This window comes from Hylobates moloch, unplaced genomic scaffold (assembly GCF_009828535.3).
Source record: "Hylobates moloch isolate HMO894 unplaced genomic scaffold, HMol_V3 SCAFFOLD_2, whole genome shotgun sequence".
NCBI classification, from domain to species: domain Eukaryota; kingdom Metazoa; phylum Chordata; class Mammalia; order Primates; family Hylobatidae; genus Hylobates; species Hylobates moloch.
Window position 1 is genome coordinate 32276825 of NW_026652277.1, and position 12119 is coordinate 32288943.

General features: G+C 35.5%; 1 protein-coding gene across 2 annotated transcripts in view; it reads left to right on the plus strand.

Annotated features, from left to right (window-relative positions):
• EMCN (endomucin) overlaps positions 1-11890 on the plus strand; it is a 128841-nt gene extending 116951 nt beyond the window's left edge. For both annotated transcript variants that reach the window (XM_032178492.2, XM_032178573.2), the window contains one exon: positions 8889-11890. The gene's annotated coding sequence lies outside the window, so the exon portion shown is untranslated. The remainder of the gene's footprint in view (positions 1-8888) is intronic.
• Positions 11891-12119: the final 229 nt, after the last annotated feature.

Here is a 12119-nt window from a genome sequence, read left to right on the forward strand (position 1 = left end):
CGCCAGGTAACAATAGAATGACAGGATCAAATCCACACATATTAATATTAACCTTGAATGGTAGTGGGCTAAACTCTCCACTTAAAAGGAATAAAGTGGCAAATTGGATAAAGAAGCAAGACCCAAATGTATGCTGTCTTGAAGAGACTCATCTCACATTCAAGGACACGTATAGGCTCAGAGTAAAGGGATGGAGAAAGATTTATCAAGCAAATAGAAAACAAACAAACAAAAAAGAGCAGGGGTTGCTATTCTTATTTCAGACAAAACAGACTTTAAACCAAAAATGATCAAAAAGGACAAAGAAAGGCAGTGATAAAGCGTTCAACTCAACAAAAAGACTTAACTATCCTAAATTTATGCACCCAACACTAGAGCACCTACATTTATAAAACAAATTATTTTAGTCTTACAGAGAGACTTAGGTAACCACACAATAATAGTAGATTTCAAGACTCCACTGATGATATTGGAGAGATCATCAAGACAGATTACTAACAAAGATGTTTGGGACCTACATTTGACAATTGACAAAATAGAACTAACATGCATCTACAGAAAAGTCCACTCGACAAAAGCAGAATGTAAATCCTTCTCATCCATGCATGACACATACTCTAAAATTGACTCATGCTCAGCCAGAAAACAATTCTCAGTAATTTTAAAAAAGCCAAAATCATACCAACCACATTCTCAGACCACAGCACAATAAGAATAGAAATCAATACCAAGAAGATTTTTAAAAACCCTACAATTAAACGGAAATTAAACAAGCTGCTCCTGAATGACTTTTGTGTAAACAATGAAATTAAAGCAGAAATCATGAAGTTCTTTAAAACTAATGAAAGCAAAGATACAACACACCAGAATCTCTGAGATACAGCCTCAATAGTGTTAAGATGAAAGTTAGTAGCACTAAATGTCCACATCAAACAATTAGAAAGATCTCAAATTGACAATCTAACATCACACCTAGAGGAACTAAACAAATAAGAACAAACTAATCCCACAGCTAGCAAAAGAAAAACAACCAAAATCAGAGATGAATTGAGTGAAACGGAGATGATAATAACTATGCAAAAGATCAACAAAACCAAAAGTTTGTCTTTTGGAAGAATAAATAAGACTGATAGACTGTTAGCTAGACTAAAAAAGAAAAAAGAGAGAAGATCTAAATAAACACTATCAGAAATGATAGTGGATATTACCACTGACCCCACAGAAATACAAAAAACAAACAAACAAACAAACAAAAAATCTAGAGACTATTACAAACATCTCTATGTACCCAAACCAGAAAACCTAAAAGAAATAGATAAATTCCTGGAAAAATACAACCTCCCAAAATTGAACCAGGAATAAATTGAAACCCTGAACAGACCAATAATGCATTCCAAAATTGAATCAGTAACAGAAAATACCTACCAACCAGAAAAAGCCCTGGACCAGACAGATTCACAGCTGAATTCTACCAGATGTGTAAGGAAGAGCTGGTACCCATCCTACTGGATCAGTTCCAAAAAATTGAGAAGAAACTCCTCCCTAACTCTTTCTATGTGGCTAACATCACACTGATACCATGAAACCTCCAGAAACACAATGAACAAAGAAAACTTCAGGCCAATATCTCTGATGCACATAGATGCAAAAGTTCTCAACAAAATACTAGTAAACTGAACCCAGAAGCATGTCATAAAGCCAATCCACCATGATCAAGAAAGCTTTATCCTGAGATGCAAGGTTGATTCAACATACACAAATCAATAAGTGTAATTCATTACAAAAACAGAACTCAAAACAAAAATTGCATGATCATCTTAATAAATGCAGTCAGAAAAGGCTTGTGATAAAATTTAACATCTTTTCATGTTAAAAACCCTCAAAAATCTAGGCATTGAAGAAACATACCTCAAAATGATAAGATCCATCTATAACAAACCCGTAACCAACATCAGACTGAATGGGAAAAAGCATCTGAAAGCGTTCCTGGGAAAACTGTAACAAAACATGGATGCCCACTCTCACCACTCATATTCACATGGTACTGGGAGTTGTAGCCAGGACAGTCAGTCAAGAGAAGAAATAAAAGGCATTCAAATAGGAAGAGAAGAAGTCAAACTACCTGTCTTCATATATTATATGATTCTATACCTAGAAAACCCCATAATCTCTTCCCAAAGGCTCCTAGCTCTGATAAACAACTTCAGCAAAGTTTTGGGATACAAAATCAATGTACAAAATTCAGTAGCATTTCTATACACCAACAACATCCAAGCTGAGAGACAAATCAAGGATGCAATCCCATTCACGGGAGCCACGAAAAGAATAAAATACCTAGGAATATCGTTAACCAGGGAGGCAAAAGATCTCTATAATGAGAAGTACAAAACACTGTCAAAAGAAATCAGAAATGACATGAACCAATGGAAAAATATTCCATGCTCATGGATTGGAAGAATCAATATTGTTAAAAAAGGCCATACTCTTCGAAGCAATCTACAGAATCAATGTTATTCTCTATCAAACTACCAGTGACATTTTTCACAGAATTAGAAAAAAGCTATTCTGAAATTCATCTGGATCCAAAAGAGAGCCCAAATAGCTAAAGCAATCCTAAGCAAAAAGAACAAAGCTGGAGGCATTACATTACCCAACTTCAAATGATACTACAAGGTTACAGTAACTAGTACTGTATGATACTGGTACAAAAACAGGCACATAGATCAATGAAGCAAGTTAGAGAATACCGAAATAATGCCACACACATACAACTTCAAATGATACTACGAGGCTACAGTAACTAGTACAGTATGACAAATGATACTACAAGTCTACAGTAACTAGTACAGTAAGATACTGGTACAAAAACAGACACATAGATCAATGAAACAAGTTAGAGAACTCTGAAATAATGCCACACACGTATAACCATGTCATCTTCAACAAAGCTGACAATAACAAGCAATGGGGAAAGGACTTTCTATTCAAGGAATAGTGCTGGGATAAATGGCTAGCCATAGGCAGAAGATTAAAACTGGATCCTTACCTTTTATCATATACAAAAATCAACTAAGATGGATTAAAGACTTGAATGTAAAACAGAAACTATAAAATCCCTAGAAGAATAGCTAGGAAATACCATTCTGGGCATCAGTCTTCATGAGGAAGACTTCAAAAGCAATTGCAACAAAAACAAAAACTAACAAGACCTAGCTAAACTAAAGAGCTTCTGCACAGCCTAAGAAACTATCAACAGAGTAAACAGATGACTTACAAAATGGGAGAAAATATTCACGAACTATGCATCTGAGAAAGGCATAATATCCAGAATCTACAAGGAACTTAAACAAATGAAAGAGTAAAAAAAACCCCATTAAAAAATGGGCAAAGGACATGAATGCACACTTCTCAAAAGAAGACATACACAGGGCCAACAAGCATATGCAAAAGTGCCTAATATCACTAATCATTTGGGAAATGCAAATCAAAACCATAATGAGATGCCATCTCATATCAGTCAGAATGGGACCATTAAAAAGTCAAGAAGTCACAGATGCTGGCCAGGTTGTAGAGAAAAGGGAATGCTTATACACTGCTAGTGAGAATGTAAATTACTTCAATCACTGTGGAAACAACCTGGAGATTTCTCAAAGAACTTAAAATAGAACTACCATTCAACCCAGCAGTCCCATTACTAGATATAGATCAAAGAAATACAAATTGTTTTACTACCAAATCACATGCACATGTATGTTCATCACAGCACTCTTTACAATAAGAGACATGGAATGAACCCAGATGCCCACCAACCTAGATGACCATCAGTGGTGGACTAGATAAAGAAAATGTGGTACGCATACACTATGGAATACTATGCAGCCATATAAGAGAGCCAGATTGTTTCTTTTGCAACAACATGGATGAACCTGGAATCCATTATTCTAAGTGAAGTTACGGAAAAGCAGAAAACCAAATACTGTATCTTCTCATTTCTAATGGGGTGCCAAGCACTGAATGCACAAAGCAGGGAACAATAGACACCAGGACCTACTTGAAGTGAGAGGGTAGAATGAGAATGAGTATTGAGAAACTACCTATTTGGTATTATGCTAATTACCTGGGTGACAAAATTGTCTGAACGCCAAACCCCTATGACATGCAATTGTCCATGTAACCAACCTCCAGATGTACCCCTTGAAACTAAAATAAAAGTTTTAAAGGAAAAAAAGGAATCTGGGAGTTGGTCCATCCTATGCAATGGACACTTTCAGGTGCAAAGTTTGAGAAGCTGAGGATGAGATACGTTGTCCAGCCCTAGCTGATATATGGAAACCTTCCTTCCTACTTGCTATGGTTGCTTTGCAACCCAGTAGCTAGTAAAGGGCTGTTTTTTAAATTACCAAAATGCTCAAATATTAGTAACTAATTGTCCAACTTGGAGAAAGCAAGTCTTCTGTAGTTGGAAAAAAAGAAGAAAGAAAAGGTGTATAGAAGGCAAGGAACAGTGTTGATCTTCGAACCAGCTTAATAAAAGTAATTTTTGTTCAACTCTCATTCCTTTCCATTTTTGTACTTTAAAAAATATTCCTAGCTTCAGATTCCAAGGCTTTTGATTTGAAAAGCTAAATAACTTTTATTGCTCCTCTTTGTAATTTTGGAATTATATAATGACGTTCTGAAGAGTAAAGATCAGAAAGTAATGAGAAGAAACAAGTTTGACATCTTTCAATTCTATTGTCTGTCTCACTTTTTTCTTTAAGATATTTCTATCACTGTACTTTGAATTTAATAACCAAAGAGTAACTACTGTCTAGGTTGTCAACTTGAAATTAGATATCAACTTGGAGATTCAGAATATACAGAAATGAATTCATCAAACCTAGAAGATTTCAGGAAAGAAGTTAAAAAGTCTTGAACCCTCGTGCAACAGCAAACAGTAATACAGAAATAATCTATGTTAAAAATTTCCATATCAAAACAAGATTTTAGATATATTTAATGCTTGTTGCTTCGTATATTGATCATCTATTTTGTGCACAGTATTATGTTTAATGTGATTCGGCAGGGCAGACAGGAATTTTGAAACATTTATGAGGTACAAACCTTGCCTTCTGCAAAGCTTTACCTCGTGGGAGCATGAAATCATGTACGAAAGTGGTAGCAAATATGTAGAAGCAGCTTAAATTTTTAATGATATGGAAATTATAAAATAAATTATACTTTGCACAATGACATTATATAATGAGTAAAAATAATTCTTGAAATAATTTTTAATAACATGAAAGCATGTCTAAGATATAAAATTAAAAGGGAAAAACAACAATTTTAGAATTGAACAGATAGCCATTTAACTATTCTATGATCAACTCTGCACTGTTGTCAAGGAAGAATCTGCTGCTGCCTGGTTGCTCCCTCACCAGTAGGTCTCATCTTCCTTCTGTTCCAAGACACCTTGGAAGACTGAAGAGTGAAGGGGGTTTCAGACCAGTGAAGAAATGTGTGTTAGAAAGTCTGGTAGCTTGGATGAAAGTCCGTTCCCACAGACTCTCAGCAACGTGGATTGTTAGCTATTTCCATTTTTCTCCAAGATACAATTCCCTGGTACTTCTGTAATTTTCTAAATGGTGCCCTGATAATCTAAGAGTATCTTTGTGAACTTCCAGAAGAGCTTAACATGTTTTTAAATTATTTTTCTTTCATTTTAAAATGAAATAACACAAGCTAAAAGGAAAACATCATAAATAAAGGAGATTTACAGTTGCCTCTCTGTATTCACGGAGGTGGAAGATTGATTTCAAAAGGCCTGGAGATACCAAAATCTGTGGTTGTTGAAGTCCCTGATGTAAATAAAACTGCATAGTATTTGCATATAACCTACACGAATTCTTTCATGTAGTACTTTAAACTATCTCTAGATTACTTGTAATACCTAATACAATGTAAACGCTATATAAATAGTTGTTATACTATATTTTGATTTGTATTATTTTTTATTAATGTATTGTTCATTTTTACTGTTTCTGAATATTTTTAATTCACATCTGGTTGAATCTGTGGACATAGAACCCACAGATATGGAAGTCCAACTGTATATTATGATCATACTTTATAACCCTGAATGAATTTCTTAATAATGCTCTACACTGGGTTCCACATCTATAAAACCAAGACAAAATGATCATTTCTCCTATGGCCATTCTGATCATTTATAAATTGTTGTCAGTAGTGTTAAAGAAACCTATCATGAAATCTTATTATAAAATAGCCATTTATTCCTTATAAAAACCACAAATATATGAAAATTTAGGTTGTAAGAGATTCAGTGACTATTCAGTCCTGTACCATTATTATTGAAGCCAACACACTAATTTTAGAGGGATTATAATGTTGTAAAAAAAAGCAAAGACTGATATTGGTATGGACGTAAAGAATCATTAATGAAGCAAGATTTATTTTTTGAGAAAGATTGTCAATGTGAAATGCATGCTGATGAAACTAGAGTTTGCTCTTATTTAGGTCGCTGATCTTTGAGAAAATAATTGAAACAGTATCAATCATGAGCATTATCCTATTAGCACAAATGCAGATGTTTATCAGTTGAACTATGCTACAAACTCTTGACTTCACTTGTAAACTCATCTATGGAGGAGTATGGCTCAGTTGAACAAAAAGTGACTGAGATCTTACTCCTTGTCAAGTACTAGCCCAGATATAAAGAGGGTTTGTCATGGTTGCAGTTCTCAAGGAGCTTATAGAAGTGGAAAGAAACACACATAAGAAAAATAATTTTAGTATAATATAGTAAATGATAACATAGTGTTATGTAAAGACAGATATGATACCGTGAAGTTTAATGGCAAATTTCTTAGAGATGGTATTTGAGCTAAAACTTACAGAATGAGAAAAAAAAAAAAGTGGCCTAGGTGAAGAGAGGAAAGATTTTCCAGGCACAGGGAATAGCATGTACAAACAGGAAAAGAATTGTGAAACTGAATGGTATACGAAAGAAATCATAAAACTTTAAAAGTTGTTATAGCAATCTGATACTGCTGCAACATTCATGTTATTGTATTTTTTTAAAATGTCTGTTTGTAGCTGATTAGATATTGTTAGAAACCAACATTGTCCTTCACTATAAAAGGCTTGAGAAGCGTTGACCTCTGGTTGGGAAACAAGGCTTAAGAAGTAAAGAGTACTAGATCACAGGAAGCCTTGTTTCACAAGGTAAATCATGAAGGACTGCACGAGGCTAGAATGAAGTACTAACTTTCTTCATTCACTAATGACATCAAAAGTCCTTTATCCACAAAGAAGGGAACAACAGACACCAGGGACTTCTTGAGGGTAGAGGGTGGGAGGAGGGTGAGGATTGAAAAAATACTATGCTTATTACATGGGTAAAGCAATCTGTACAAAAAAACCTCATGACATGCAGTTTCCCTATATAACAAACCTGTATACATATACCCATGAACCTAAAATAAAAGTTTTAAAAAAAGAAGATAAAAACTAAAAAAGAAGTCATTTATCATTCTGAGGAACCCCTCACTTGACCTTGGATATAAAATATGCCTAAAAAACTAGTTCAATAATTAAAGGAGAGGCCTTGTCTGCAATCATCCTTCTAATCATGGTACTTAAGCTACACCATGCTCTAGCATGTGCTCCACCACCTAGCAGCCACAAATACTCTGGGAAGAAGTCACGGATATCCTGTTCTACAATCCTTTCCTTATCCTAAGACTTGACATGGATACCTGTAGCTGCTACCCGCAGGCCATGGCAGCCAACGTCCAGCTTTCCCCCATGTAAAGCAATAGTTCAGCCATCCCTATCAAAGGACTTGCCTTCACCAACCAAACCAGGAAAGAGTTGGTTACAGGTCTCCGCCACTAGTACCACTCCCCACACCCCACCACACACACCATATCATGCTCACCCCAGAACCTAGCAAACCACCAACACTGCCATCAGCAACACACCACCACCTAATCTCTGCCAGTTTGGGCCACTGCCATTTTCCTACTTGGGACACAGAAGTCTCCATCTCTTGCTCTTTTATAGCCTAATACTGAAAGTTGTTCCTGCACTGCAGAGAAAAATGCAAAATACTAAACCAAAGGCTTGGCTATCTTTCCTATGAAGAAGTGGCAAATGGTATTCATTCATTCTTTCTTCTGATGCCTATTCATTCTACTCCCTGATGAGTAGACAGCAGCAAAGCTTTAAAGTTGCCCATAAATTTCTTAATTACTCACATTGTCACCTCAAGCAACAGATCTTGAACTGTATCCCATTAGTGATAGGGTACGGTTAAGGACTTTAATTAGAAGAGGAATATGAGATTTGTGCTTGATAGATACCAGTGTGTGTTTAATGTGGAAGACTCATTCAAGAAGAGCACGACCAGAAGCAGAGAAGTCAGAGGCTATTGCAATACTCCACTGGAAAAAGATAAAGGCTTAAGCTAGGGAGCCGCAGTATGGAGAAAGATGAAGAAGCAGAATAGAATAGAGAAAAATGTCTGGAGGTTAAAAATTTCATGATGTGGTGATTGACTGGATGTGGCCAATGGGGAATGAGGAAGAATAGGACTATAGACAATACCTACACTCCCAGCCTGGGTGCCTGAATGCATCATGGGGAAATACCAAAGATTGAGATTGTGAAGTGAGGGGAACAGGTTTGGGAAAGAAAACGTGCTTTTCTTTTCAGATATGTCAAGTTTGAAGTGCTTGAGAGACAGTCAAGTGATTCTACTAGGTGGAAAAAATGGAGCTAGTGACAACCATTTCTTACTAAGAGATGGACTCCCCCAGCATCTCTATTTCTTCTTCGCTTTCTTAGAATCTGAACTTTGTTGTTGTTGTTGTTGTTGTTGCTCACAGGCTTAATCTTCAGCTTCTATGCACCAAGGGTGGAAAAGGAGAAAGTCCTGCAGAATCAATCCCGACTTCCATACCTGCTGCTGGCCTGTACCAGTCGTCCATCCCAGTAAAGTGATGTCCAACTGACATGCAATAATTTGATAGAATCAAAAAGAACCCCAGGGCTCTCCTGTCCTCTCACATTTAAAAATTCCATTACTCCATTTATAGGAGCGTTCCTAGGAAAAGGAATTTTAGGAGGGGAATTTGTGAGCAGTGAATCTGACAGCCCAGGAGGTGGGCTTGCTGATAGGCACGCCTTTCCTTAATGTTTAAAGTTTTCTGGGCCAAGAATTTTTATCCATGAAGACTTTCCTACTTTTCTCAGTGTTCTTATATTACCTACTGTTAGTATTTATTGTTTACCACTATGTTAATGCAGGGAAAATTTGCAGGTGTATTATTAAATATTAGGTAGAAATCATACCATGCTACTTTGTACATGTAAGTATTTTATTCCTGTTTTCGTGTTACTTTCAATAAACAATTACTGTACTCAATATGCTAAAAATACTATAACATGACTGTGAAAATGGCAATGTTATTGTCTTCCCATAATCATGAATATTTTTGGATGGATTATTAGAATACATGAACTCACTAATGAAAGGCATCTGTAATAAGTGAGAAAGGGACATAGGATTCACATATCAGACTCTGTTAGGGGGACAGTAAATTATCAGTTCTTTGGTCTTTCCATTTGTCATTCATACTGTGTGATGAAGATGTAAGTGTAAGGGCATTTATAACACTATACTGCATTCATTAAGATAATAGGATCATGATTATTCATTAACTCATTTGATTGATGTTATCTTCATGCATTTTTTATTTCTTTTAGAAATGTAATTATTTGTTCTAGCAATCATTGCTAAACCTCTAGTTTGTAGAAAATCAACACTTCATAAATACATAATTATGATATTATTTTTCATTATATCACCATTCTAAAAATACCATATGATTATAGCTGCCACTTCATCAGGAGCAAATTCTTCTGTTAAAAGCTAACTGATCAACCTTGACCACTTTTTTGACACATGAGATCAAAGTGTCAAGTTGGGTGAGGTTTTTTGGAAAGCTTTGGAACTAATAAGCTGCTGCTGGTGGCAGCTTTTTAGCCTATGATTATCTAAGCTGATTTTGATGCTAAATTATCTTAGTGATCTAAGGGGCAGTTTAGTGAAGATGGAATCTTGTATTTAAAATAGCCTTTTAAAATTTGTTTTGTTGTGATGTATTTTGACAACTTCCATCTTCAGGAGTTATATAATCACCTTGATTTTAGCTTCCTGCTGTTTGGACTATTTATAATCAAGGACACCAAGCAAGCATAAGCCTATCTATATTTCTGACTTGTGTCTCTTTGAGAAGGATAGGAAGTAGAAAAAAAAAAAAAAGAAAGAAAGGAAAGGAAGAGAGGAGAGAAGAAGGCAGGGATCTCCACTATGTATGTTTTCACTTTAGAGCTGTTGTGCCCATGCTTAATTCTAATCTAGAAGTCTTTAAATGGTGAGACAGTGACTGGAGCATGCCAATCAGAGAGCATTTGTCTTCAGAAAAAAAAAAAATCTGAGTTCGAGACAAGCCTGGCCAACATTGTTGAAACCCCATATCTACTGAAAATACAAAAATTAGCCTGGTGTGGTGGCACATGCCTGTAGTCCCAGCTACTCTGGAGCCTGAGGCACGTGAATCGCTTGAACCCAGAAGACAGAGGTTGCAGTGAGCTGAGATGGCACCATTGCACTCCAGCCTGGGCGACACAGCAAGACTCTGTCTCAAAAAAAAAAAAAAAAAAAGAAAGAAAGAAAGAAAAGTCCCAGCACCCCTAGATAATTTACTGAGCTCTTCAGCAAAAGCCATGTTACATACAGCATATTGCAAAGAAATGAACTCTTCTGCAATTTAAATTATAAGTAATATGTTATTTTGGATCCTAGAGAAACCATTTTCTCTACATTTCATGAGCATTGTTTAAAAAGAGTTTACAAGAATTAGGAAGAGGGAAAAATTTTAATGGTCAGAAAAGAATAAGATTTATTCTAGTTCAAGAAGCGTACACAAAGAATATGCTTTAATCTAACAGCTACAAGATTAAATCTTTCAAAAAGGTCAAAGGAGGATTGAGAAGTTTACAGAGATGTCCATGGCATTTTATATCAATCCCAAAGGTAAGGTCTGCATTTTCGTAAACCAACTTAAACTTCTGTTGAGATAGGATATTTTGTTTTCGAGCCAAAATTATCATTAATCAAATATGTTTTAATTATCTGATTTAGATGATCTACTTTGTATGCCTGGCTTACTGTAAGTTTTTATTCTGATGTACAGTTCAAACATCATTGCAACAAAGAAGTGCCTGTATTTAGATCAGAGGCAAGACTTTCTATGTGTTTGTTTTGCATGATAATATGAATATAATTTAAGTCTATCAATAGTCAAAACAGAGACAAAAGCTAATTAACTGGCACTGTTGTCACCTGAGACTAAGTAGATGTTGTTGGCTGACATACAGGCTCAGCCAGCAGAGAAAGAATTCTGAATTCCCCTTGCTGAACTGAACTATTCTATTACTTATGGTTGACAAATCTGTGTGTTATTTCTTTTCTACCTACCATATTTAAATTTATGAGTATCAACCGAGGACAGAGTCAAACCTTCGACGATGAACATTCCTGATTTTTTGCCTGATTATTCTCTGTTGAGCTCTACTTGTGGTCATTCAAGATTTTATGAGGTTGAAAAGAAAAGTGAATATGACCTTTAAAAGTTGTATTTTGAGTGACGATAGTCTCACCACTATGAAACTGTCAATTATTGCCTAATGTTAAAGATATCCATCATTGTGATTAATTAAACCTATAATGAGTATTCTTAATGGATGGATTATCCCCTGATCTTTTCTTTAAAATTTCTCTACACACACAGGACTTCTCATGTTCCAATAAATGAGTATACTCTACCCCAATTTCTAGAGACTTTGTCTTTTGGGCTTGAATATACTTGTTTTCTGTTCTAAATACTTGTTAAAGAAAAAATATTTTGATAAACAAGGGAAAATATTCATTTTGCCATCCATATTACGTTCCTGAATTTGAAGTCAGAGCTTCTACCAAGGTCACCAAGAATAAGTTTAAAGCTTCCAAGAACTGTTTAAAAGTGTTTTCAAGTCTGAACAAGAATTCTGAC